This window comes from Saimiri boliviensis, chromosome 4, assembly GCF_048565385.1.
Source record: "Saimiri boliviensis isolate mSaiBol1 chromosome 4, mSaiBol1.pri, whole genome shotgun sequence".
NCBI lineage: Eukaryota > Metazoa > Chordata > Mammalia > Primates > Cebidae > Saimiri > Saimiri boliviensis.
This window is the reverse complement of record NC_133452.1, coordinates 10,711,514-10,737,504: the sequence shown is the minus strand read 5'-3', so window position 1 is coordinate 10,737,504 and position 25,991 is coordinate 10,711,514.

Sequence of the window (25,991 nt, the reverse complement as noted above, 5' to 3'; positions counted from 1 at the left end):
TCAGCTTCGGTTCTTATGACGGAGTCACTAACATCACACACGACCAGAGCAGCAGGGCGCTCTCTCAAGTCGCCTTTATCTGTGCCACCGTGGGGGACAGCCTGCTGTGAGTGCAGGCAAGGGCTGGCTTCCCTTAGCTGGGAAGGGAGGGAGACATTATTCGTATCCCCGCCACAGTGCGCTCGATTCTTCATGCTCATGTAGAAATACAGACATTTGCATGTGGATATGACTCTTATCCAGGTTGATTTACTCTAGAGAAATGTCGTTTTCAAAGTGACCATCAAAAGCCTAACCAATAGTTCTCAATGGAAGGATACTGCCCCCTAGAGAGTATTTTGGACATGTGTAGGGGCTTTATTTTACTTTTTTTTTTTTAAGACGGAGTCTCAATCTTGTCGCCCAGGCTAGAGTGCAATGGCTCGATCTCGGCTCACTGCAACCTCCGCCTCCTGGGTTCAAGCAATTCTCCTGCCTCAGCCTCCTGAGTTCCTGAGTAGATGAGATTACAGGCGCCTGCCACCGCGCCAGCTAATTTTTCTACTTTTAGTAGAGATGGGGTTTCACCATGAGGCTAGTCTCGTTATTGATAGTCACGAAGATGGGGTGCGACAGCATTTAGTGGGTGAGACCTGGAGTACTAGAGATCCCACAGTGGAGAAGATGATCTTGTGCAACTTTTCAATGTCCCACCAGACAGTTACACAGGTGACAAACTTGTTCAGAATTTTCTGAGCCTGGAACCCAATTCCACCTTTACATATAATCACAAAGCATTTACAGTTAGGGTTGAGAATCACTCTTCTAACATTATTAGGGGTTCTAGGAATGTCAGGTGTCAGCTAGCAAAGAGTACAAGCCCTGAAATTAAATCATCAGGCTTCGAATTTGGGCTCTACCATTTACGGCTCTGTGCCTCAGTTTCCTCCCCTATCAAATGGGGCTCACAACAGCACCTGCTTCATAAGATGTGAGAATTAAATTAATGCATATTAAGCCCTTAAAACGGTGCCCATTGTTTCTCACCTTGTGACAATTAAAGAAATATTAGAAAAATATTCAGGGTAATCCCATTTCTCTGAAAGAGCATTCAAATGTCACATGTTAGTGACATCTCTAAGATGAGAGAATATTCTGATTTAACACTGCTATTTTGCTTCAAAGTGGCAAACAACAATCATTCACACTTTTACATCTTCTAGTAGAGTTCTCGATTTAGTAAAAATCAGACTTAGTTAGGTCAAGCTCGACATTACTAAACTGTTGGCCATACTGCAAGGCCAGGTTAGAGCTGGAGTCAGCTGGAGTCAACCCCAGAGAGAGGCTGGAAGAAGAAAGTATCCCACACTCATTTTAAAGCAAGTGCATTTCTCCATCTTTCAGTATTTTTGAGCATTTTTCAAACACATAGACAGTATGAGCAAAAACCTTTAATCTTTATGTTAACAGAGGAGTTTAAAGACGGTAAGATACTACAGAAATCTGAGGACTCAGGGACTTCAGGATGACTTTAAGAAGAGATTTCTGCAGAGCTCAGATGCTTGTTACACAAAGGAAATCTGTTTAAGCGGCGTCCAGCTAGCTCCATGCGTGCACAGACACTTGAGCATTATTTTCCTGGCACTCAGCAATTCATTCCCCAGACCTGAGAACATCATCTAAATCTTAATTGATGCCGTAGCTACACTTGACTGGGAGAGGAAGACCAGTCCAGGCTCCTTTTGTGTTTAAATCACATATTATAATTGGATCTGTAATGCTCGTTCCCTTATTCAGTTTTTCTAATTTAAGTCACAATAATATATAGATATAATATACAGGTTACTGTAAATTAAATTAAATATATAATATGTGTGTGCGTTTATCTAGAGACAGAGACAGTGTGTACCATTTTATAATCTGAGAGCTCTGCATCTTCTAAGACCTGAGGAGGGTCATCCCAGCTTTCTGCCAGGAAGGGAAACAGGACTGCTCAAAAAAATAGAAAGGTGACATGTTCACCCAGCTCTTCAGCACCTCATCCATTTTGCGGGATGCTGTGATGCTGTAGCTGCCATTTTTTTTTTTTTTTTTATGATTGACTTCCCCCTATACTCAGTTACTTCTAGAATGGAAGTCAGCAAACTAGTAAATATTTCAGGCTTTTTGGACTGTCTCTGTTTTGTTTTGTTTTGTTTTTTGAGACAGAGTCTCACTCTGTTGCCCAGGCTAGAGAGCAGTGGCATGATCTCAGCTCACTGCAACCTCTGCCGCCCCAGTTCAAGCAATTCTCCTGCCTCCACCTCCTGAGTGGCTGGGATTACAGGTCCACACCACCACACCCTGCTATGTTTTATATTTTTAGTGGAGAAGAGGTTGCACCTTGTTGGCCAGGCTGGTCTTAAAATCCTGACCACAAGTGATGTGCCCACCTTGGCCTTCCAAAGTGCTGGGAGTACAGGCATCAGCCACTACAGCTGGCTTCTTCTTTTTTTTTTTTTTTTCCCAACCATTAACTTAAAAAGAAAAATCATTTTGGCTGGGTATGGTGGTTCACGCCTATACTCCCAGCACTTTGGGAGGCCAGGAATCTCATGTCTTTCTACACCTGTGCCTTGAACAGAAAGACTCTACAGAGAAAGAAACTAGGAATCAGGGAGTCATGCCCCAAAACATTCTGTACCATCTTCAGATTCTTTTATGTTGATGAAGCAATGTTACATAGTTCTCGGGTTTTCCTCTTGAAAAGTTTCAGAAGGCTTTAAAACATTTAAGGGCAATGACTATATTTTGTTTACCTTTCTGTCTGGCTTGGAATCTAAAACAATACCTAGCATAATATGGATATTTAGTAAAGAAAGGGAGGAAAGAAGGAAGGAAGGAGGGAAGGAGGGAGAGAGGGAGAGAGGGAGGGAGGGAGAGAGGGAGAGAGGGAGGGAGCGAAGGAGGAAGGATGTGTGTCTTCTGTGTTATAAATGCTATTATAAGAATTTTCTATGACTATTCAACTTGTCAAAACACAGAGAAAAATCGGATTATTTGTAGCTCTGTCACCTTAAAGCAGCAGACGCATTTATCTATGCCTCTATTTACCCATAGTTGAGAAGAAAATCCAGGAGTGAACTATAGCAATAAAGGGTTTGGGGGTAATTGTCGTATTTTAATCTGGTTTCTCAAATGTGTACTGCATGACTTAGAAAGGAATATCTAAGGGTCCGACTGCACCAACATGGCTGCTATTGTGTTATTACTAAAATCGCTGAGAGAGACTCTGTGCAGTCACCCTGAGTGAGTTATTTTGAGTGATGGTGGTATGATCTGTATGTATGACTAAACAGATTTTTTAAAAAGCCAAAGGGTCCAGAAATGAAGTGCCAGCTATGAAGATGTTAGCGTTAAAAGCCTACCCCAAAGCAATGACAGATGCTTTGAAAATACTTTGGGGGAACAAAGCACTCTTAGGGAACACAGGGTTTGAAGTAGGACTGTGTTGTTATTATTGAGTTATTTTCCAATACTTTTCAAGAATCTGTCACAAGTTTGAGGCAAGTCTTTTTTTTTTTTTCTTTTTTTTTATTGCATTTTAGGTTTTGGGGTACATGTGATGAACATGCAAGATTGTTGCATAGGTACACACATGGCAGTGTGCTTTGCTGCCTTCCGTCCCCTCACCTGTATCTGTCATTTCTCCCCATGCTATCTCTTCCCACCTCCCCACCCCCCGCCCCTCCCCCATTTCCCCCCAACCGACCCCAGTGTGTAGTGCTCCCCTCCCTGTGTCCATGTGTTCTCATTGTTCAACACCCGCCTATGAGCGAGAATATACGGTGTTTGATTTTCTGCTCTTGTGTCAGTTTGCTGAGAATGATGGTTTCCAGGTTCATCCATGTCCCTATAAAGGACGTGAACTCAAAGAACTAAAGCAGATCTACAAGAAAAAAACAAACAAGCCCATTCAAAAATGGGCAAAGGATATGAACAGATACTTTACAAAAGAAGACATACAGGAGGCCAACAAACATATGAAAAAATGCTCATCATCACTGGTCATCAGAGAAATGCAAATCAAAACCACATTGAGATACCATCTCACACCAGTTAGAATGGCGATCATTAAAAAATCGGGAAACAACAGATGCTGGAGAGGATGTGGAGAAATAGGAACACTTTTACACTGTTGGTGGGAATGTAAATTAATTCAACCATTGTGGAGGCAAGTCTTTAATATCCTCACCCAGGCAGGGGCTCCATAGCTCAGAGGTTAGAGCGCTGGTCCTGTACCATTGCCCTACACAAGTGAATTTGGGTAAAAGGGAAAACAGAAGGAACTTTAACACGCGAGCATGGAAGCTGAAGTCCCGTAGTAGCCCTAGCGCCAAATAAAAGTACAACAGGCCTCAGTCATCACTTCCGGGCATTGAGAGAAGATGTGCCATTTTTGATTCTTGACTTTCAGAGTCTGTGGGAGTAAGTAAACAGCTCTCTGTGTCTGTCTGGTGCCCAGGGCCGGCTCCCTCTGACATCATCCTCATTAGCATGCTAGGTGAGCATGACAACCCTGCTAGTCAGATATCACTAGATCCTCAACTTCACAGAGGTGGTGTCTCATCTACAGCACATTCCGAACACCAATTCACAGTGCAGTGCTGGGCAAGCTACATCAAAATTTCCTGGGAAGCTTGTAACATTTTTTTAAAGCTAAACATTAGAGATGCTGATTCTGGCCTGAAACTCAGAAATGTCTACTTTTTTAAAGTTTCCCTAGTGATTTTCACGGGGAAATAGTTTTAAAACCACTGGCACAGACTTTCCACTTTGGAATTTAATTAGGTTGTGTTTTTTAAAATTTTACCTATTGCTGTGTTGGGCCTACTCATCTAGATGTGAGGGCTATATGACCCCACCCCTGTCAACAGCACTTCAAATACTGACCAAATGAATGAATGAATGAATGAATGAAGTTGCATCTGGAGTCAGAGGACCAAAAGAATTCTGAATCCCTCTTTTTAAGGAAAGAAAGAAAGAAAGAAAGAGAGAGAGAGGCAGGAAGGGAGGAAGGAAAGAGAGAGGGAGAGGCAGGAAGGAAAAAAGGAGAAGCGGAAGAATTACATAAAATCATCTTTGTTTCTGGGAGCTGGGCCATAAATCTCTGAAGAGTCCACTGGATCAGCAGGGCCTGGGAGCTGTGAGTACAATGGTGGTTGTTAGCTCTGGCGCACTCTTGAGTGAGCTGAACATTTGAACTATGAGGGGATCGTTCCCCCACATAATGTCCCCAGTGAGGAGCTTATGCACCCCATCTGTACATCGGTCCCGCTGACAAGCTTTCTTGTCCCCCATCCCTGGTCCATGTGGCTCAACTGGGACTCCTCTCCTGGCAGTCACCATATTCCCCCCTTAAAAGTTTGAAGGTAGCTCAGATTCCACCCATCATGGTGAAAACCCTGTGTCTTGCTCGGGAATATTCTTCCTGGTAGCTGTAAGAAAGAAACTCAAATTAACATTTAGGTCCACATGCTGTTTCCTTCCATCCACCCCCATCCTGAGTCACCTTTGGTCTTGACCTGCAGTAGGTGGGGCCGATGACCCTGCTGCAAGCAGCCCTGTTGCCAGAGTGTGGCCCTACCTGGCCTCTCCCTGTAAGTACCAGTACCCCATGCTCTGTGTTTCATACAGAAGTCTGTCCGTGCTACCTGGTCACAGCATACTGGATCAGGATTTAATACTTGGGAAGAAGGTAGCTCATCTGGTCTTATGCTTGGGCAGCCAACCACCATTGAGGCAGCTTGGACCCAACTTTCCCCCCAAATGCTGGTTCTAAACTGACCTTTCAGCAAGTGGGCCTGAAAGAGAGAGCTATCTCTAAGTTTTGCTTCAGAGATAGAAAGAGATGAGGGAAGAGGATGGGAGGGAAGAGGAATGGAAGCACTTCCACAACAGAAGGGCTGGGCCCTGATAAATAAGTGCCTTTTCCTTTGGAACCATGTGCATTGCTGAGGCAGGGCCCCTGCCTCCATCCACACTGACAGTGTTTATAAAGCTGGATGCCCATATATACTGTGTTAGTCCATTCTTGCATTGCAATAAAGAACGATCTGAGACTGGGTAATTTACAAAGAAAAGAGGTTTCACTGGCTCACAGTTCCACAGGCTGTACAGGAAGCATGGCTGGAGAGGCTTCAGGAAACTTGCAGTCATGGCAGAAGGTAAAGGAGAAGCAGGCATGTCTTACATGGCCAGAGCAGGAGAAAAAAAGATGGTGGGAGGTGCCACCTGCTTTTAAACAACCAGGTCACATAAGAATTTACTCACTATACAGTACCAAGGAAGGATGGTGCTAAACCATTCATGAGAACTCTTCCCCATGATCCAATCACTTTCCACCAGGCCCCACCTCCAACATTCGGGATGACAATTGAGCAGAGATTTGGGTGAGTACACAGATTCAAACCACATCATTTAGCCTCTGGCATCTCCCAAATCTCATGTCCTTCTCACATTTCAAAATACAATAATGCCTTCCCAGCGGTCCCCCAAAGTCTTAACTCATTCCAACAGTAACTCAAAAGTCCATAGTCCAAAGTATCATCTGAGACAGGGCTAGTCCCTTCCACCTGTGAGCCTGTAAAATAAAAAACAGTTAGTTACTTCCAAGATACAATAGGGTATAGGCATTGGGTAAATACTCCTACTCCAAAAAGGAGAAATGGGCCAAAAGAAAGGGCTACAGGTCCCCACACAAGTCTGAAACCCAGCAGGGGAGCCATGAAATCTTACAGCTCCAAAATAATCTCCTTTGACTCCATGTTTCACATCCAGGACACACTAGTAAAAGCAGTAGGCTCCCAAAGCCTTGAGCAACTCTGCCCCTGTGGCTGCTCTCAAGGACTGGCGCTGAATACCTGCAGCTTTTACAGGGGCCAGGAGCAAGCTGCTGGTGGATCTACCATTTTGGGTTTGGAGGACAGTGGCCCTCTTCCCACAGCTCCACTAGACAGTGTCCCAGTGGGGACTCCGTGTGGGGGCTCCAACCCCACATTTCCCCTCTGCACTACCATAGGAGCAGCTCTCCATAAGGGCCCTGCCCCTGTAGCAAGCTTCTGCCTGGACATTCATGCATTTGCATACATTCTCCAAAATCCAGGTGGAGGCTCCCAAGCCCCAACACTTGCACTCTGTGTACCCACAGGCTTAACACTACCTGGAAACTGTGAAGGCTTATGGTTTGTACCCTCTGAAGCGTGACCTTAGCTGTACCTGGGCCTTCCTGAGCCATGGCTGCAGCTGGAGCAGCCAGGATGTGGGGACCAGTGTTCTGAGGCAGTGCAGGGCAGTGGGGCACTGGGCTTGGCCCAGGAAGCCATTCTTCCCTCCTAGGCTTCCAGACCTGTGATGAGAGAGGCTGCCTTGGAGATCTCTGAAATGCCTGTAAGGCCTTTTTCCCATTGTCATGGCTATCAGCATTTGCCTTCCTTTCAGTTATGCAAATTTCTGCAGACTTCGAATTTTTCCTCTGAAAATGGGTTTTTCTTTTCTATCACATGGTCCGACTGCAAATTTTCCAAACTTTTATGCTGTGCTTCCTTTTTAAATATAAGTTCCAGGTCCGAGTCATTTCTTTCCTTGTGAATATAAGCATAGACTTTTAGAAGCAGCCAGACAACATCTTGAATGCTTTGCTGCTTAGAAATTTCTTCTGCCAGACACCCTAAATCATCATTCTCAAGATCAAAGTTCCACAGATCCTTAGAGCAAGGGCACAATGCTGCCAGTCTCTTTGCCAAAACATCGCAAGAGTGACCTTTACTCCAGTTCCCAATAAGTTCCCCATCTCCATCTGAGACCTCCTCAGCCTGGACTTCATTGTCCATATCACTATCCACATTTTGGTTACAACCATTCAACAAATCTCTAGAAAGTTTCAAACTTTCCTTCATCTTTCTGTCTTCTTCTGAGCCTCTGCCCATTACCTGGTTCTAAAGCTGCTTCCCATTTTCAGGTATCTTTATAGCAATGCCCCAACCCTTGGTACCAATTTTCTGTATTAGTCAGTTCTTACATTGCTATAAAGAACTATCTGAGACTGGGTAATTTGTAAAGAAAAGAGACTTACCTGGCTCACAGTTCCACAGGCTGTACAGAAAGCATGGCCTCAGGAAACTTACAATCATTGTGGAAGACAAAAGGGAAGCAGGCATGTCTTACATGGCTGAAGCAGGAGGAAGAAAGAGTGAGGGAAGGTGCCACACGCTTTTAAACTACTAGATCTCATGAGAATTAACTCACCATAGAGTACCAGGGAGGATGGTGCCAAACCATTCATGAGAATTCCACCCCCATGATCCAATCTTCTTCCATCAGGCCCCACCTCCAACACTGGGGATTAGAATTGAACATGAGATTTGTGTGGGGACACAGATCCAAATCATGTTATATACTTTATGCACATGGCTATTCGTTGGCTTGCTTTAGTTTATGAGAACCCGAAGGAGGTGGTTTTTGTGCCAGGATCAATTCTGTGCAGAATAGAGATTGCGTGAGAGGAATGAGCCCCCATGGCAATTCACTGGAAGCTCAGGAGGGCTGGGAGATTCCAAAACTGTAAGGGTTGAGGGTTTCGATCACTTCTACCAATATCTACAGGAAGAGCAAGACCACAACTGCCATCTGTATTTGTATACACATATTCATGTACGCACCCAAGTCTAGTAAGCAAAACCAGGAGGAATTTCTGGATACAGCGAGATTGGCTGAAAATATTCGTGCAGAAAGTACATTTTGTAGGAGAGGGTGAACATCACTACTTAAGGAGGAGTACTTCAAGACGGTGAGTCATATCTATAAAGGCTCAGAATCTGAAACAGGCATGTTGGGTGAGCGCTGCTGACTAAAGCACAGCAGGTGTGACCAGCATTGCCACTGAAGGAGGATTCTCCTTACTATTTTGAGCAACAGGCACCTATGATTTGTCAAACACCCCCATTCTCCTAGGAAGTGTTTCCAGCCACCCCGCCCGCATCTCCAGGGTTTCCATGGATAACTGTTTCCCATGACCCGCCCCTCTCCTGGTGCTGCAGTGGTTGGAGTTCATGGTTCCCACGATGCAAATGCAGAGGCCCTGGCTTGCTAAGCACAGGAGAATGTCGCACTGGGAGCAGGAAGGAGGAAGATATATATATATATATATATATATATATATATATATATATATACATATTTATTTTGGTGGCTTCTAAGTTTCTGGGTTCCAATTAGTCCCGAGATCCAGCCACTTTCCTGTCCTTAAGTTTTAGATATCCCACTTTCCTAAGTTAGCCATTACTTGCAACCAAGGAGTTCTATCAAGAACAGTCCACATGAGGCCCTGGAGAAGGAAGAGGAAAGAGGCCATGGGGCGACAGGAAGCCTGACCAGGAAGGTTGTATGAAGGGTCCGGGCTTGAAGAGACTGAAATCTTAGCCATAGCTGTGACAAGGGGCATCAGCAGAACCAAATGGTGTTGGAGAGGACCAAACTGCGGGAAGTGATGGTTAAGTAGAGAGTTTCCCAGTATTTGGAGTGTCCATTGCAGATACATTTCCTTGTGATACGTTGTTGGCTGCAGTGCTTTTATAAAAATGATCTACAGTGTAACAGCCCAGTAGCTCCTGGGATAGGACCCAACAAGGAAACATGTCAGCCAAGGGCAGTAATTGAGATCCAGGAGGTCTATAACTTTACCCAAAGAAGAGAGCTTACCCAGCCTTTCCAAAAGGGAAATTGAGCAATTCAGCTATCAATTCACCAGTAAGTCCTATTCTCTCCAAATGCAAACACAGCTGCAACCCTCCGTGAGAAGCACTGAGGGCAGCTCCCTAGTGGCCCTGGGCTTGAGCTGATGCATCTGGCACCCAGGGAAAGCTGATCAACTGGGAGCTAGGTCCTGGAGGAGTGCCATGACAATAGGAGCCAAGAATGTGTCCGAGTCAGAGAAACATCACAGCTCCTTAGACAACAGCCTATGTTTTCTAACCACCTACACAAATATTTGTGGCTCCTTCCTATGTGATCTAGGCTGATGGTAAGCTTTTGGGAAATTTATAAAGTAGTGTTCTAGACCAAACTTTTCCTTGCACAGATCTTTCCTTTCACTAAGATCCCTGATATTAGTTATTAAAAATGTAAGAAGGCATCTCTTGGAATAATGATTCTCTCAGAGCCTTTCTTTAGATTAAGGAAAAGTTTATACAGAACTTTATCCTTCCTTATATTATGGCATATAGTTTAATCATCCATCAGTAACTCCAGTACCTCCAAAGAAAATGTCAGTGCCTAAAAACGAAAAAGAATTCAATACCTGGAAACCATCATTCTCAGCAAACTGACACAAGAGCAGAAAATCAAACACTACATGTTCTCACTCATAGGCGGGTGTTGAACAATGAGAACACATGGACACCGGGAGAGGGGCACTACACACTGGGGTCCGTTGGGGGGAAATCGGGGAGGGATGGGGGCGTGGGGAGGTGGGAAGAGATAGCATGGGGAGAAATGACAGATACAGGTGAGGGGAAGGAAGGCAGCAAACCACACTGCCATGTGTGTACCTATGCAACAATCTTGCATGTTCTTCACATGTACCCCAAAACCTAAAATTCAATAAAAAAAGAAGTAACTAAGGTCTTTGGCCTCTCAGCAATTGATTTCAAAGTATAGATATCGAAGTTCCTGCATTGTCAGGATGAGCAGCTTTGTTATGCTGCAGTAACAAAAGACCCCCCAAAACTTAATGGCTTACACAAAGGTTCTTTCCTCGTTTGTGCTCCACATCTAACATGGATCATCAAGGAGCTTCACTCACCATTGTCACTCAGTGACCTACGCCAACAGAGCATCCCCAATTGGTTGCAGTGCCAGAGAAAAAAAGAAGTGTGGCTACTCATGTGGTCTCTTCCTACTTCCACCCAGAAATTACACAGGTCAATTCCACTCACATTGCATGGTCAAAGTAAATCACAAGGCCACACCTCACTCCAAGTGGGAAGTGGAATGAAATCCCACCATGTGCCTGAGAATGAGTGAGAACCAGGAATCCTTGTTGAAAAGCACTAATGGCTATCACAGCATCTATCTTTGGAGACATGTAAACACTGAACCATGAGGTCCTAGCTATAGATGAAAAGTGAGTTCAGCAAAGAGCCTAGGATCATTGGGAAAATTTCATAGAAAAGCCAAATCAGGGGGCCGGGAGCGGTGGCTCAAGCCTGTAATCCCAGCACTTTGGGAGGCCGAGGCAGGTGGATCACAAGGTCAAGAGATCGAGACCATCCTGGTCAACATGGTGAAACCCCGTCTCTACTAAAAATACAAAAAATTAGCTGGGCATGGTGGCACGTGCCTGTAATCCCAGCTACTCAGGAGGCTGAGGCAGGAGAATTGCCTGAACCCAGGAGGTGGAGGTTGCGGTGAGCCGAGATCGCGCCATTGCACTCCAGCCTGGGTAACAAGAGCGAAACTCTGTCTGAAAAAAAAAAAAAAAAAAAGAAAAGCCGAATCAATTAAAAAGTCCGGAAACAACAGATGCCTGAGGGGATGTGGAGAAATAGGAACACTTTTACACTGTTGGTGGGAGTGTAAATTAGTTCAGCCATTGTGGAAGACAGTGTGGCGATTCCTTAAAAATCAAGAACCAGAAATATCAATTGACCCATCAATCCCATTACTGGGTATATACTCAAAGGATTATAAATCATTCGATTATAAAGACACATGCAGACATATGTTTATTGTGGCACTGTTCACAATAGCAAAGACTTGGAAGCAGCCCAAATGCCCATTGGTGATAGACTGGATAAAGAAAATGTGGCACATATACACTATACCATGGAATATTATGCAGCCATAAAAAAGGATGAGTTCATGTTCTTCGCAGGGACATGGATGAAGCTGGAAACCATCATTCTCAGCAAACTAATACAGGAACAGAAAAACCAAACACCACATGTTCTCACTCATAAGTGGGAGTTGAACAATGAGGACACATGGACACAGGGAAGGGAACATCACATGCTAGGGCCTATTGGAGGGGAAGGGGGCTAGGGGAAGGGTAGCAGGGGGCTGGGAAGCTGGGGAGGAATAGCATTAGGAAAAATACCCAATGTAGATGGCAGGTTGATGGGTGTAGGAAGCCACCATGGCACGTGATACCTATGTAACAAACCTGAACGTTCTGCACATGTATCCCAGAACTTAAAGTATAATTTTAAAAAAAGAAAAAAGAAAAGCGGATCAATGCTGGTCTTCATGAGTTACAAAATGGGGATGGCCGGGACAAGGACTCGGAGATGAATCTGAACGTGGCATCGCAGAAGATAATGAAGAAACTGGCCTGGTGTGTTCATGCAACCAGGACTCTCAGCCCCTAGACGTCTACTGAGTATCCCTGGGGTACACAGTAATGTAAATAATACGATTTAATATGACTCATAGAACACTAGAAAAAGATTTCACTTGCTTCTCTGCATAATGAAACTGGGGAAGATGACTTTCAACATACATGGAACTCCAAACACGTTCCCACCTCCTCCCAGTCTGCTCCACCACAGTAACGTATTATAAACTGTTATGACCCACAGTAGCTAAATTATTTATCAGGAGAATATATATCGTCTCCATTTACGCCTTGCAATGAATAATGCAGTTTGCAGTTAGACAATCCCGGACGAACACCTCTAGAATGGCTGGAATCCCCAGGATTCCCTTTGGTAAGGGAATAGATTTGGGTGCCATAATTATTTCTAAGATTTTTACCAAAACCCAGCATATACCTATCAAATAAATTAAAGTAGCAAAATAGAAGATAGACAAAGAATTCCATCTGTAACTCTCTCACTATACCCTAATCATAACAGGAAGCTACAGACAGAAAATGCGGAAAACAACCAGAAGCCTCTACTTTCAGATAAGAAACGCAAACTGCTGAAGAAGCTCTTATAAATCATTAAGGCTTTAACCTGAAGGAAAATACACAGTACAGAGGCAAAGCAGGATTTCAGATTAAAAAGTGCTTTGCCTCTTGAATGCTTAGTGTAGCTCATCCAAATTCTGTGTGAATTTCTACATTTTGATCTTCCCAGTTTAGCATACAAAGTCCAGGTTTAATAGAATAAACAGAATAATAGAAAATGGTCAGATGCAGTGGCTCACGCCTGTAATCCCAACACTTTGGGAGGTGGTGGGAGGCGGAGGCTGGTGGAGGCAGGCAGATCACCTGAGGTCAGGAGTTCAAGACCAGACTGGCCAACATGGCAAAACCCTGTCTCTACTGAAAATACAAAAATTGGCCAGGCATGGTGGCACATGGCTGTAATCCCAGATACCTGGGAGGCAGGAGTATTGCTTGAACCTGGGAGGCAGAGGTTGCAGTGAGCTGAGATCAGGCCACTGCACTGCAAGCTGGGTGACAAGAGTGAGACTCCGTCTCTCAAAAAAAAAAAAAGGAAAATAAGGTTAGATAAATAAGATGGGCCAGATTACGGCAATTCCCCAGCATCTGACAAAATAGTAGACTCTATATGAGAGGCAATAAACAGCCAAGATAGATTTGTGGGCAGAAGAATAATGTAATGAAAGCCCTGGTTTGGGAAGATTAATTTGAAAGCAACCTGCAGTTGGAAGGGCAAGACCTGGAGTTGGAGAAGCCTCATAGAAAGATGTCAAGTTTATCTGTAAATGAGCAATGGCCAGAGACCACAAATCAGAGACTCCTTTGTAAAGAAACCTTGGTAAAATAAGAGATATTAGAGGATAAAAGCAAGAGGAGATTACTCAAGGCTTTCCAACCTGAGAAACTGGAAAGGTAGAACCATCAACAGAAATGATGACTGTTATGGACTGAATGTTTGTGCCTCCCCAAAACGTATGTGTTCAACTCCTAACTCCCTATGTGATGGTACTAGGGGGTGGGGCCTTTGGGAGGTAATTAGGTCTGAGAGTGGGGCCCTCAGGAACAGGATTAGTGTCCTTATCAAAGAGTCTCCAGAGAGCGTCCTTTCCTTTTTTCTGCCATGTGAGGACACGAGGAGACGCTGGCAGTCTGCAACCTGGAAGAGGTTGCCAACCATGCTGGCACCTGATCTGGGAGTTCTAGCCTCCAGAACTGTGAGAAAAAAATGTTTGTTTTTTAAACCACCCTGTTTATGGGTCTTTGTTACAGACACCTGAACTAAGACAGGTGCTTACTTAGTAAAAAGGGTAATCCAGGTAGGAGAATGCCTACGGTCAAGACTCAGATTTACATCTTCAGTTGCCCTGAGATCTATGGGAGTGTTTATGTTGCTAATCCAGGACAGCATATGACATTGAATAAAGGTATTAACCCATCATTGACCAAAAGCATATTTCTCTAATTTTCTAGTACTGAGATATTAACATAAGAACAGAGATTGAGCATTTCAATCCAGAAGAAAAACAGACCAGGTAAGCTGAGCACTTGGGCAATTGTCAAATTCAATGCAGTCATCCTGTGTAGCAGAAACTCACAGGTGACCCCTTCAACTATTGTTGCCTTCTAATTATTCAAGACTCAATTCCAGCATTAGATCTTCCATGAAACACCCTCTGACCCAAGGCTTATCTAAGCACGCTGTGCTTCCACTGCACACTGTACTTAATTCTCTTAGGATTTTCCCATTGTATTGTTTTTATTTGTTCACTGGTCTGAAGTAGATGGTGGTTCTTAGTAACCAAAGAGTCTGTTTTATCATCTTTATATCCATAATGGGAGTAAGCACACATAGTAAATATGTCATATAAATGAATGAATGAAGTGAATATGATGAACTAACTTGTAACACACCAATCCCACAAATTATGGCTAGAAAGCTGAATACGACATGATACTATAAAACCTACAAGAAAAAGCATCTAGGTAAAGGATTTGGGGAGGTACCAAGGCAGCCAGGACCTAGGGCACTAAAATCCTAAAGAGAGAGAGAGAGAGAGAGAAAGAGAGAGAGAGAGAGAAAGAGAGAGAGAGAGAGAGACCCACACTGATGAGGCTGACAGTCTGCACCACTTTTCCCTTGAATAATTTGCTAATTTATAAATAATGTTGGCCAAATGTCTGAAAAACCAAGGGGAGAGGGAATGAGAAGGTGAGCAGACTTACGGCTGTCTCACAAAACTGTAAAGCTAAAAATTAGAATCCAGGGTTGCCAAGGCACATAGCAATTGTGGTTGAGCAGTCAGGGTCCCAGAGAGAAGGGAGGTCCAGAGAACTAAGCCTGATATTTGCCAAGTGTTTTCCTAAATCTTTTACAGATTTGTAATCAGTGCCCAAGAGGCCAAAAAGTTATGCACATCCTTCAGTGATCGTATGGAGATAAAAGTCAAGCCCTACCCAGGTGTTCCACTGGGACACCTAACCTGCTAAACTCTGGAATATGGGTGAACTGCAAATACATTAGGCCTCGTGAAGACTGAAGTCAGCTTCTAATCAGTTCAATCCAGACTGGAACTAATTTTAAATAATTTTATATAAATCATGTGAAGTCACATGGCTTTAGGTGACCTGTCCCTACTCTAACTTGTTGTCAAATGCAAAAATAACATCTCTCTGAAGGCAGATAAAATTACCCAGAATTTCTGTAATTTTTCATAAATAATCATGGCATTTGATCAAAAATCATGATCCTAGAAAGGAAGATCAAATGACTACAGATTAAGAGAAAAAAGAAATTACAGAAAGATACTCACAGGCAACCCAAATATTGAAGTTATCAGATATGGAATTTAGGATAACTCTGATTGGTATATTAAGAAAATAGGTGACAAGATGGAAAACTTAACTAGAGAAGTGAAATCTGTTTCTTAGAAATAGAAATTTTATAACTGAAATATAATAACTGAAATTAAATACTTATGGCTTTAATGGCAAATTAGACTCAAGAGAAGAGAGGATTTGTGGACTGGAAGATAGCAGCAGAAAATATCCAGATAAAAATAATGGAAAAATACAGAAAATGGCACAAGTTAATTAGGACATGGTGAAAAGAGTTAACATACAATGAGATTGGAGTCCTAAAAGGGAAAGATTAAAAAAAAAAATGAGGTCACAGCAACATCTGAAGATTTAGTGGCAAAATAACCTTCCAAAATTGATGAAAAAACTTCAATCTCATATTCAAGAAACCAAATAATAACTAAGTAGGATAAATTTAAAATGTCACACCAAATGTCACACCATGCAAAACTTTTGAAAACCAAATTAACCAGTTGCCAAGCTGACAAATTTCATTCTTGTAGTAGGCTTCTAACAAGTGAAGTTGAAAGCAATCTTCTAAAAATGAACCTTCTTAGTTTTATCCTACCAAAGTATGACTAAAATTTTTTCAAATTTGCTCCTAAAAAAAAATCAAAATTTTTTGTTACATCAGAGCACATGTTTTTAAACACATGGATCACATCCAGCTTCACTCATTATTCAGGCTCAATCTTTTCCATTCATACCTCTGCAGTAACAGAAGGTCTATAAAATATTCAACAGAGCACACATTTGCTAAGTGAGCATAATTTAAGCAAGAGAACAAAAACTTAGGCTTTGAACATTTCCCAAGATTGACCCAACCAAGTGAGATATATATACCTGCAAGAGAAGATGAAATGGCTAAAAGAAAGTTAAAAGTTGGTCTCAGAATGTGTGTATGTTCTACATACAATGAAACAGATACATACTGGACTCTTAACTCCTGGGCTCAAGTGATCCTCTGCCGCAGCCTCCTCTGTAGCTGGGACTCTGGACTCATGCCTCTGCCCAGCTTACAAACTAATAATTTTAAAAATAAGAATAATAATTTAGTTCCAGGAGCATTAGCTCTAGAATTTAGGAAAAATGCAGATTTTTAAATAATTTTATATAAATCATGTGAAGTCACATGGCCTTAAAGGAAATGCAAAAAATTGTTTCCAGAGGACTTTCAAGATGGCCGCCTAAGAACAGCTCAGGACTTCAGCTCCCAGTGAAAGTGCAGAGGGTGAGTGGACGCCGCATTTCCAGACGAACTCTTATTGCCCACAGACCAGGAGATACCCAGGCAGAGGGGTCGCCAGCGTCGCAGTCCCAGCCGGTGCGGCTGTTTTGGCCCCCGCGGGGCTGATTCCGCCCGCGCGGCTGCTGTGACCACTCCCTGTTGCTGCGGTTCTCCGTACAAAAGCCACTGGTCTGGGATCCCTCTTAGCTGGCGAGCAGAGCCCTGAGACGGCAGAATAGCCCATTCATCTGAAATAGCGAGTCAGGCCAGGAGATTCCTAGGCAAAAAATCCGCCAGGAGCCGGCGCCGCGGTTCGAGCCGACTCCGTGAGTCGCAGCACGGGAGATCCCGGCGCCTTTTCAGCAGGCGACCCGAACGCGGGGTCGTTCAACTTAAAAGAAAAGACTCTGAGTCAGGGAGCCAGGTGATCAGGCTCGGTTGGTCCCACCCCTCCACCCCCAACAACAACGAAAACAAAAACAGTAATTGGAAACCCTCTGGGTTGAGCCCTTCAAACCGAGCACAGCTGAACCGGGACGGTACGGCTCCGTGGGGGAGGGGCTTCTGCCATTACTGAGACTCTCCACCGCTACGGAGGCAGGCTGCCGTTGCCGAGGCAACCCGCCGTTGCCGAGGCAACCTGCCACAACAGAGAGAGTCCGCCATAACAGAGGCGGGGCCACCATTGCCGAGACAGTTCTAACTACGCCCATATAAAAAGGACTACAGGGAAGAGCTCAGGGCAGCTGGGCGGAGCCCACAGCAGCTCAGCAAAGCCCCTGCGGGCAGGCAGAGGCTAGGCGTGCTGCTAGCTGGGCGGGTCCGACCTGAAAAAAAAAAAAAAAATCAAAAAAGGCAGTAGTGCAACGGAAACTCATAAAGCCCCAACTCCCTGGGACAGAGACAGACAACAGGTGGATAAACCCACAAAAATGGGTAGAAACCAGCATAAAAAGGATGAAAACTCCCGAAACCAGAACACCTCTCCTCCTAAAAATGATCACAACTCCTCACCAGCAAGGGAACCAGACCGGATGGAGAAGGAGGGTGATGAAATGACAGAATCAGACTTCAGAAGATGGGTAGTAAGAAACTACAATGAGCTAAAAGAACATGTTCTAACCCATCGCAAAGAAAATAGGAACCTTGAAAAAAGATTGGACGAACTGCTGACGAGAATGGACAGCATAGAGAGGAGAATAAGTGAATTGATGGAGCTGAAAAACGCAACACGAGAACTTCGTGAAGCATGCACAAGCTTCAACAGCCGAATTGACCAAGCAGAAGAAAGGATATCAGAGGTCGAAGACCAACTCAATGAAATAAAAAGAGAAGGCAAGAACAGAGAAAAAAGCGCAAAAAGGAATGAACAAAATCTGCAAGAAATGTGGGACTATGTGAAAAGACCTAATCTACGTCTGATAGGTGTACCTGAATGTGAAGAAGAGAATGAATCCAAGCTGGAAAATACTCTTCAGGATATTATCCAGGAAAACTTCCCCAACCTAGCAAGGCAGACCAATATTCAAATCCAAGAAATACAGAGAACACCACAGAGATATTCCTCAAGAAGAGCAACCCCAAGGCACATAATCGTCAGATTCACCAGGGTTGAAATGAAAGAGAAAATTCTAAGGGCAGCCAGAGAGAAAGGTCGGGTTACCCACAAAGGGAAGCCCATTAGACTCACAGCAGATCTCTCAGCAGAAACCCTACAAGCCAGAAGAGACTGGGGGCCAATATTCAACATCCTTAAAGAAAAGAACTTTCAACCCAGAATCTCCTATCCAGCCAAACTCAGCTTCATAAGTGAAGGAAAAATAAAATCCTTTGTGAACAAGCAAGCACTCAGAGATTTCATCACCACCAAACCTGCTCTACAAGAACTCCTGAAAGAGGCTCTACACATATAAAGGAACAACCAGTACCAGCCACTCCAAAAACACACCAAATGGTAAAAAAGCAGCAACACAATCAAGAATCTGCATCAACTAACCAACAAAACAGCCAGGTAGCATCAAAATGACAGCATCAAATTCACACATAACAATACTATCCCTAAATGTCAATGGACTAAATGCCCCAATCAAAAGACACAGACTGGCAAATTGGATAAAAAGCCAAAACCCATCAGTGTGCTGTATCCAGGAAACCCATCTTACATGCAAGGATACACAAAGGCTCAAAATAAAGGGATGGAGGAAGATCTACCAAGCAAATGGAGAGCAAAAAAAGGCAGGAGTTGCAATTCTCATCTCTGATAAAATAGACTTTAAAGCAACAAAGATCAAAAGAGACAAAGAAGGACATTACATAATGGTAAAAGGATCACTGCAACAAGAAGAGCTAACGATCCTAAATATATATGCACCCAATACAGGAGCACCCAGATACATAAGGCAAGTTCTTAATGACTTACAAAGAGACTTAGACTCCCACACAATAATAGTGGGAGACTTTAACACCCCATTGTCAATATTAGACAGATCAACCAGACAGAAAATCAACAAGGATATCCAGGACCTGAACACAGACCTGGAACGAGCAAACCTAATAGACATTTACAGAACTCTCCACCCCAAATCCACAGAATATACATTCTTCTCAGCACCACATCACACCTACTCTAAAATTGACCACATAATTGGCAATAAATCACTCCTCAGCAAATGCAAAAGAACAGAAATCATAACAAACAGTCTCTCAGACCACAGTGCAATCGAGTTAGAACTCAGAATGCAGAAACTAACTCAGAACCGCACAGCTTCATGGAAACTGAACAACTTGCTCTTGAATGTTGACTGGATAAATAATGAAATGAAGGCAGAAATAAAGATGTTCTTCGAAACCAATGAGAACGAAGACACAACATACCAGAATCTCTGGGACACATTTAAAGCAGTCTCTAGAGGAAAATATATAGCAATGAGTGCCCACATGAGAAGAAAGGAGAGATCGAAAATTGACACCCTATCATCAAAATTGAAAGAGCTAGAGGAGCAAGATCAAAAAAACTCAAAACCTAGCAGAAGACAGGAAATAACTAAGATCAGAGCAGAACTGAAGGAAATAGAGACACAAAAAACTCTTCAAAAAATCAATAAATCCAGGAGCTGGTTTTTTGAAAAGATCAACAAAATAGACAGACCACTAGCCAGATTAATAAAAAAGAAAAGAGAGAATAACCAAATTGATGCAATAAAAAATGATAAAGGGGATATCACCACAGATTCCACAGAAATCCAAACCATCATCAGAGATTATTACAAACAACTCTATGCACATAAACTAGTAAACCTGGAAGAAATGGATAAATTCCTGGACACCTGCAACCTCCCAAGCCTAAACCTGGAAGAAGCCGAAACCCTGAATAGACCAATAACATGGTCTGAAGTCGAGGCAGCAATAAAGAGCCTACCACCCAAAAAAAGCCCAGGTCCAGATGGGTTCACAGCTGAATTCTACCAGACATACAAGGAGGAGCTGATACCATTCCTTCTGAAACTATTCCAGACAATCCAAAAAGAAGGAATCCTTCCCAAATCATTTTACGAGACAAACATCATCCTGATACCAAAACCCGGCAGAGACTCAACAAGAAAAGAAAATTTCAGGCCAATATCCATGATGAACATAGATGCAAAAATCTTCAATAAAATACTGGCAAACCGATTGCAACAGCATATCAAAAAGCTCATCCACCATGATCAAGTAGGATTCATCCCGGGGATGCAAGGCTGGTTCAACATACGCAAGTCCATAAACGTAATTCACCGCATAAACAGAACCAAAGACAAAAACCACATGATTATCTCGATTGATGCAGAGAAGGCTTTTGACAAAATTCAACAACCCTTTATGCTAAAAACCCTCAATAAACTAGGTATTGACGGAACGTATCTCAAAACAATAAAAGCTATTTACGACAAACCAACAGCCAATATCATACTGAATGGGCAAAAACTGGAAGCATTCCCTTTGAAATCTGGCACTAGACAAGGATGCCCTCTCTCACCACTCCTATTCAATATAGTACTGGAAGTTCTAGCCAGAGCAATCAGGCAAGAAAAAGAAATAAAGGGTATCCAAATTGGAAAGGAGGAAATCAAATTGTCTCTATTTGCAGATGACATGATTGTATATCTGGAAGACCCCATCATCTCAGCCCAAAATCTCCTGAAACTGATAAACAACTTCAGCAAAGTCTCAGGATACAAAATCAACGTGCAAAAATCACAAGCATTCCTATACACCAGTAATAGACTTCAAGAGAGCCAAATCAAGAACGAACTGCCATTCACAATTGCTACAAAGAGAATAAAGTACCTAGAAATACAACTAACAAGGAACGTAAAGGACCTCTTCAAGGAGAACTACAAGCCATTGCTCAACGAAATAAGAGAGGATACAAACAGATGGAGAAACATTCCATGTTCATGGTTAGGAAGAATCAACATCGTGAAAATGGCCATACTGCCCAAAGTAATTTACAGATTCAACGCTATTCCCATCAAGCTACCAATGACCTTCTTCACAGAACTGGAAAAAAACACCTTAAACTTCATATGGAACCAAAAGAGAGCCCGCATAGCCAAGTCAATTCTAAGCAAAAAGAACAAAGCGGGAGGCATCACACTACCGGACTTCAAACTATACTACAAGGCTACAGTAATCAAAACAGCATGGTACTGGTACCAAAACAGAGATATAGACCAATGGAACAGAACAGAGGCCTCACAGGAAATACAACATACCCACAACCATCTGATCTTTGACAAACCTGACAAAAACAAGCAATGGGGAAAGGACTCCCTGTTTAATAAATGGTGTTGGGAAAACTGGCTAGCCATGTGCAGAAAGCAGAAACAGGACCCCTTCCTGACACCTTACACCAAAATTAACTCCAGATGGATTAAAGACTTAAACATCAGACCTAATACCATAAAAACCTTAGAAGAAAATCTAGGCAAAACCATTCAGGACATAGGTGTAGGCAAGGACTTCATGACCAAAACGCCAAAAGCAATGGCAACAAAAGCCAAAATAGACAAATGGGACCTAATCAAACTCCACAGCTTCTGCACGGCAAAAGAAACAGTCAGTAGAGTGAATCGGCAACCAACAGAATGGGAAAAAATTTTTGCAGTCTACCCATCTGACAAGGGGCTGATATCCAGAATTTACAAAGAACTAAAGCAGATCTACAAGAAAAAAACAAACAAGCCCATTCAAAAATGGGCAAAGGATATGAACAGATACTTTACAAAAGAAGACATAAAGGAGGCCAACAAACATATGAAAAAATGCTCATCATCACTGGTCATCAGAGAAATGCAAATCAAAACCACATTGAGATACCATCTCACACCAGTTAGAATGGCGATCATTAAAAAATCGGGAAACAACAGATGCTGGAGAGGATGTGGAGAAATAGGAACACTTTTACACTGTTGGTGGGAATGTAAATTAATTCAACCATTGTGGAAGACAGTGTGGCGATTCCTCAAGGACCTAAAAATAGAAATTCCATTTGACCCAGCAATCCCATTACTGGGTATATATCCAAAGGATTATAAATCGTTCTACTGTTAAGACACATGCACATGAATGTTCATTGCAGCACAGTTTACAATAGTAACAACCTGGAACCAACCCAAATGCCCATTGATGACAGACTGGACAGGGAAAATGTGGCACATATACACCATGGAATATTATGCAGCCATGAAAAACGATGAGTTGGTGTCCTTTTTAGGGACATGGATGAACCTGGAAACCATCATTCTCAGCAAACTGACACAAGAGCAGAAAATCAAACATCGCATGTTCTCACTCATAGGCGGGTGTTGAACAATGAGAACACATGGACACAGGGAGGGGAGCACTACACACTGGGGTCTGTTGGGGGGAAATGGGGGAGGGGCGGGGGGTGGGGAGGTGGGAAGAGATAGCATGGGGAGAAAAGACAGATACAGGTGAGGGGACGGAAGGCAGCAAAGCACACTGCCATGTGTGTACCTATGCAACAATCTTGCATGTTCATCACATGTACCCCAAAACCTAAAATGCAATAAAAAAAAAAAAAAAAATTGTTTCCATTCTAAACTAATCTAATGAAGTATTAAGCCATCATTAGCTCTCATAAAGCAATTAATTATAACAGCTGAATTTTTGCTTCTCTAAGGAATCTATATTTTAGATTTTGTTAAAAGAGCAGTGATCCTGTTCCCCTCTGATTTCATTATAGCTCTTCACTTTTATTCCTTTCAGTCAAAAATGATAAATGTAAACCTGAGAGCTGACACAATAAACAGCTGGGCTAATCCCCTCGTCATGTCAGATCAGTAATTTAGAAGAGCACCGTGACTACGGAGAAGACTGCTGTGAAGGTGTGTGCACATACAAGATTTTAAGTCATGTGACAGCTTGGTCACAGAATGTGTTTTTCTTGAGAGGATGAATAGAAATGAATGTTCTCATCTACTCCAAAGAATGGGCCAGTTTGTACATGCGGTTGCCAAGTAAATCTCAAGACTCGTTCAATTTTAGAGAAAAATAGAATGTTATAACTTCACCCTTGCCTTTTTTAATCCCAAAAGAGAACATTCAGAAAGTACCTATGCTGAGTATTTCATGTTTTTAATATAATTTATCACGGTCATAACAGCATGTCTTTTTTCCAGAAAACGAATTACTCACCTACCCCTGTGAACAGGACATTATGATGAATACCCTAAATACTTTCTTGAGCAAATCAATTACACTTACGGAATGTGAGAACCAAAATAGAGTGACAGAGAATGGAATGGGGCTTCAGGGCATGGGGACAACAGAGGGCCCACCACCCTTTAGACTGTAATGCTGAGAGAATGTTCGTCCATAATCATGATCCTAACCCATCCAAGGGCATTTTGTGAATTCCCTCAGGAGGCTCAGCCTCCAACTAAGTAGCTGGGTTTCCATCTCACAGAACATGGAGTCCTTGTGCTCAAGGACTCTACAGACCAGCAGAGAGAAAAGCCACAGAACATTAAATGTGAGACACAGAGACATTTCCACCCCGCCCCAACCCCCGACTCCTCGCCATGGCCAGACACAGCCCTCTATGTGTGTCAGCCTCCTGATGCAGGTCCATCTTCCTGAAGCCAGTTCTGCCTCTGACTTGCCAGGTAATTGACTATAAAGTAATAAAACAAAAAAAGCACAACACTTATATGTCCAAATGCATCCAAGTTGTCCAGTTGAGATGCTTCATGAAGCTGTGTACTTAGGACAGCAAGACTGGTGTCCCCAAAAGAGTCCAGTCATGGTGGTGGCCATGATGATGGCCTCAATGGTTACCACAACACACCGACACTTACCCATGTGGGGTGGACTCACTGGGAGAGAAGGACGCCCAGAGGGGTCAGTTCTGAGGCTACAGGAGAGGTGGGAATAGTGGCACAGAGTAGGGGGCAGCCTGCGCCCCAGGTGCCCAGGGCATGGGGAGCACAGGCTTACCGTCTCCTGCTTTGCCTCCTTGGGTCCTTCCCATCTTGTTAAAGACTGGCGGGATTTATTTTTCCCTCTAACTTTCACAGGCAATCTTCTGCTCCGCTGTTCGTTTCTCTCTCTCTCTCATTCTCTCTCTCTCTCTCTCTCTCTCTCTCTCTCTCTCTCTCTCTCTCTCTCTCTCTTTTCTCTCCTCTCTCTCTCTTGACTCTTTTTTCAGGGAGTTCTGAAACTTTGTGAAAAGGAACCTAGGTGTGGGCTTTATTTTTTGGCATTATGCTAGATGCTCAGAATACACTTTTTATCTGGCTGGTCACATTCAGTTCTGGAAATGCTTTCTTAATTGTCTAAATTTTTAAAAATTTGATTTGTTTCTCTCTTCCATTCCATCTTTCCTCTTTCTGAAATGTCTACAGTTTGGATCTTCTGAGGTGATCCTCTATTTATTTCTCTTTTCCCTCCACTCACTTTTCCTGTCCCTGTCCTTCCATATTTCTTTCTGGATATGTGTCAACTTCACCAGCTAATTTTTTTGGTTTTGGCTGTCATATATTGGGATGTATAAATTCCTTTTCTTGTTATGTTTGATTCTTTTCCATAGCATCCTATGTTTGTTCCCCATAGGCAGTATCTTCTTTTATCACTCTAAAGTCATTCGTTACATTTATTTTCTTCATATTATTTTGTGCCTACGTTGTCTGTGTCCTGCATTGTTTTTTCTTTCTGTTTGAATCTCTGTTACTCAGTTAAAGGCTTTATATAGATGCATGGTTTCTCTTGGCTGTCTGTTCGTATTTACAAATAAGACACTAAGAAGAGCATTGGAACCACTGTAACAGCAGAGCTTATAGCCAGGCACAGTGGTATATGCCTGTGGTCCCACTAGTCAGGAAGCTGAGGCAGGAAAATTCCTTGAGTCCAGCAGTTTGAGGCTGCAGTGCACTATGATGGCACCTGTGACTATCCACTGCACTCCAGCCTGGACAACACAGCAAGAATCCAGCTCAAAAAAAAGCAAGGCTTATAGACATGGCTTTACTATAGAATGATTTTCAATAAAGCCATAAATTGCGGTATTTAAAATATTTCATCTTGGGTCAGTTTCTGAAAGAGGACTTCTGACCTCATAATTGAGGTTGTAAACCCAACTATCAGTCTTGGGAGTAGAACTGGGGATTCTACAATTTGGGATGTTGATTTCCACTTTATCCCTGTTTTTCAGTATTAATTCCACATCCACACTCCTCAGCTACACTTGACGTCCCCAAATCCAGAGTTTATTCAGTTCAAAGTGCCCCAAATAAACCTCTCACCTTGTCTCAGAATAAGAAATACATGATTGTCTCCTTATATGAGGTGGAAGGAGCAATCTGAAGCCTTATTTCTCCTTAAAAACTTGCCTTCAACAGTTCTGTTTTAGACCCGCCTGCATCTTGACACAATGCTCTAATTTCTGAGTTTTTCCGGAATTCTATGACAAGAAAGTTCTCTTTCCACCCCATCTCCCACCCC